At 34.6% G+C, this 4,126-nt stretch overlaps 1 pseudogene; it reads right to left on the reverse strand.

Annotated features, from left to right (window-relative positions):
• Positions 1-2,579: 2,579 nt before the first annotated feature.
• On the reverse strand, positions 2,580-3,372 carry LOC102539468 (large ribosomal subunit protein uL1m-like; annotated as a pseudogene).
• Between the last annotated feature and the right edge of the window lie 754 nt (positions 3,373-4,126).

Raw genomic sequence — 4,126 nt, forward strand, 5'->3', positions numbered from 1 at the left:
CCCTCAGACATCTGGGTAGGATTAGATAAATTTGACCAGGGACTCAGGTTCCTTAATGCAAACTGCAAAATGCGAATAAACAGAGTGCCAGGACTCTGCTTGGGCAATTGTTGCTGGAGGGTAATTGGCAGCAAACATTGTTTTGCTTCTGTTGATCATCATTCCAGAGTAAGTAATTACACTTGATTGCATACAATGCTATTTTCATTAGTATTACTGATGTTGCCTGAAACAGGGATGATCCAGTCTCACTGAGATTTCACAAAGTGAGATTTTGGGGACACAGCATTTCTTCTTGCCACCCTTCAGTCTAGTGATCTTTTTGATAAGACCTGCTAGGACAGTAGAATTCTCTATTTAATTCAGTAATTCCATATTTATTTTGTGATTTTTTTCAATTGTTCTTTTTTCCTTCTGCCTTCCACTTCAATTCATAGCACTTCACAGAGAAATAAGAATCAAAAAAGACAAGTCAAATATTTCTACTAAAGCATAGATTTTAATCCTTTTTTATAATTAAAGTAAGTGAGCTAAAAAAATAAAGTATTTGATGCAATAAATAGCTTAATACTATTGTCTTTTCCTGAGAAAATAGTCACATAGATTTTATAGAGAGAATTTCTTAGATTTTTTTATAACAATATCTTGTCCTAACTAACCTCTAGTTAAAATAAATAAATAACTAGATACATTAAATATAAATAAATAAATATGGTATAAAGTAAATGAGGCATCTTTTGGGACTTAAATTAAATAAATTGTAATGTCTATGATCTTGCAAATTATTATTTTTTTTTCTATTGTGAAGATGCTATGGACTGAATTACGTTCCCCCTAAATTCACCTGTTGAATTCCTAACCCCAAAGTGACAATATTTGGAGATAAGACTTTTAAGAGCTAATTAAGGTTAAATGAGGTCACAGGGGCAGAGTCTTATTCTGGTAGGACTGGTGGCCTTTTAAGAATTGGAAGAAAGCAACCATCTAAAAGGCAAGAGGAGTGCTCTCACCAGACCCCAATCATGCTGGCACTCTGATTTCAGATTTCCAGCCTCCCAAACTGTGAGAAAACAAATTTCTGTAGTTTAAGCTACTTAATTATATTTCATTTCATTATGGCAGCTAGAGCAGACTAAGATGCATGATTTTAACCAAACATTTTAACTTTTCAACTGAGGTGCAAAGACATGTAAAATTGAGACCATTTCTAAAAAGATGTAGTTTAAATTCCAATAGAAATAGAATATACCAAATGACAAGCAATACCGAAGTTTCCAAGAAATATGTGATGTTATCAATAAATAGCTACATTGAACCCTACTGGCTCATGCTTCTAGAATTTATTTGGAGGGTGAGTTAATCACCCATTTTCTCAAAATTATTTACTGGGGCCTAAAAATGACAAGGGAAACTCACTGTTTGCAAAACATGGATAATATAAACATGAGGAGTAGTATGTGCTAAATCATACCCAAAAGTGCATGGTGATCTGTGAGAGTAAGACAAAGTCTGACTTGGGCAGTCGTTGGAGAGATTAGGTTGTTACGTTGCAGAGAATAGTTTGTAGATCCTGAATAAAAAATGGGAATTAAAATGTAAATACATGTGGATTCCAAGGGGGCTGTGTGTACTTACATGATTTTTTTCTCACAATTTCAAAATATCAACAAAATAAGTGTTGACTTTATGGTCCTTTCCAATATCGTAACTTTTTTTAAGGTTCAGACACAGGAAATTTTATTTTCTTATTTTTGCATTTGTAAGATTTTCTTTTCTGGTGTTAAAATTCACTTTCAAACAGATGATCAGGAAATAACGAGATGCCAGATGTAGAAATTATGCAGTTTTTAAATTTTCTCTGTTGCTCCTTTATCCACTGAAAGTGTTAGGAAGTTAGATAAGTGGGGGCACCGGGCAGATAAGTGGAGGAGAGGGAGGATGTTCTGAAAGATGGCATTATGCCCGACTCCAGCATAAAGGGGCTTTACTTCTTCTAAATGAAAGTCAGCAAGAAACTGGTTAAAACCCGACAGCCAAGACTGTGAGGTAGCAGAGAAGTCTTAACCAGACATGACCCAGTGTTCATTGTTTTATAATTAACACTGTGGTTTAGGCACCCCCCCATGGGTTTTTGTGTGTACGTGCACAAAGAGGCCAAACATGACTAAGCATTCCAGAGACAAGAGCTGTCAATCAATCAAGAGACCACCTCTAAGCGAGGGTGTAAGAGAAAGGGGAGACAAAGGCCACTGCTTTTCCCCCTTGGATCAGCACCCCATTCTTGGAGGCGTACTTTTCCTTTTCTAAATAAATCGTTAAAAATCTTTCATTACACAATGCACTGACTCCCAACTGCAAACTTGTCTTTTGGGTATGACAAGGACTGGAGATTTTACCTTTTTGGATAATAAAAGTAATTTCACAATCCAACATTTTTAGGCAAAATCTTTTTTACTTTTGTTGGTTTCTGATTATTTAGGCAACAAAAACTCCATCTTTAGTATCAAGCCTTCACTTGGACTATGAAGGGATGTGTGTACCACAGAGGATCCCAAACTCAGACGTCTGTCTTACAAAATTCACTGATAACCTTTCGCACATTGGCAGCTATCAATCATTTGATCCAATGTTGCTATTTTGGTCTCTAGAAATTTCTCTCTTCAACTACCTTAATTTCATGTCCAGTTTTAAGTAATTCAAGTATTTGGGGATGTCATGGCAAGTGGAATTTTGAATAAGATTTGAAAATCTTTTTTCCAGTTTCTTTTTTAATGGATTAATCTCAGGTATTCTTTCTGGAACAGCCACTTAAAAGTCTGCATGAATTTCATCATCCAAAATCCTCTGAATCAGATTAGTTCCCTCTGCAAATGCAGCTGTGTTTTCTTCTGCTCTTGTAATCTTTGATGCATCCCTGTAAATACAGCAACTTTATTAATTTCTGAAGCAAAGGGTATGATGGAAAACTAAGAACACTAGCAAATGACTTAACTATATCCAGTGTCAAATTCAAATAAGCACCTTGCTTTGGATTAGTACAGTCCTGAATTTGAAATTTCTTAAGTGAATAGCTTTCTTTTTTTTTTAACATTTTTTATTGATTTATAATCATTTTACAATGTTGTGTCAAATTCCAGTGTTCAGCACAATTTTTCAGTCATTCATGGACAGTGAATAGCTTTCTTAACCTTGTGTATCTCCTATGGGTGTAAGTGCTTTAAACAGACATCTTCAGGATTGCTTTCCATATACTGGTATGACTTCTACTTTTTTGATCTCATCTTTATTTTTTTTCTTCTTCATTTGATGCTTTTCCTTTGACACCATTTTTATTTTTGGCTTTGTAGCAGCAGCAAAATGTCTGATGGGCATTTGAACATTTCCAGAATGAGAATAAAGAGATAACTGATAAACTGTCTTAGAAAGACTGTGTCTTTGATAATGTATCAAGACTGTACCAAGGCATCTCAGGGGCACCATTTTGGATTATGTTGACCTATTATAACCTTTTTGTTTTCAAATTTTCCAAAGCAAAGATCTCCCTATTACAGATTCCAATTTTATCTTTCAATTTTTTTATTATATGGAGATTGCTCTATGAAAAACTCCAGATTAAGACCAATCTCTTTCTTCTCTCGTATTGATGAAATAGATTGAAGATGCTACTGATCTGATGGATTTTGCATAACTTGATAATTCAAATAATTTCTATCAGACTGGCACCACATTCCCCAGTTCTCTAGCCATCTCTAGAAGCACATCTTTAAGGAAATTCTGAGGTTAAAAATAAAGTATGGGTAATATTAGTTACTCTGCTGGTGTTCCCTCTATTAGCAACACTATGTAGACATTTAAACTTTACATGATAGAAAAAGAATCAGACTTCATTCTCACGTTGCCATGAAATTGTGTTTTCTTTTATCTTACTTGCTACACTTGCTACTGTAATTTTTTTGAACGTCATATTCTATGAGTCTCATATTGTACATTTTGATAAGCAAGAAATAGACTAGAGCTCTGACAAGAGGATAGTGAGAGAGGAGTACACTAAAGGGAGGTGTATCATTTAATAGGATAGCATGTATTACTGGAAAGTAACTTGGTACCTAATGTGTTTGAAATTTCT

This window comes from Vicugna pacos, chromosome 1, assembly GCF_048564905.1.
Source record: "Vicugna pacos chromosome 1, VicPac4, whole genome shotgun sequence".
In the NCBI taxonomy this organism is placed as follows: domain Eukaryota; kingdom Metazoa; phylum Chordata; class Mammalia; order Artiodactyla; family Camelidae; genus Vicugna; species Vicugna pacos.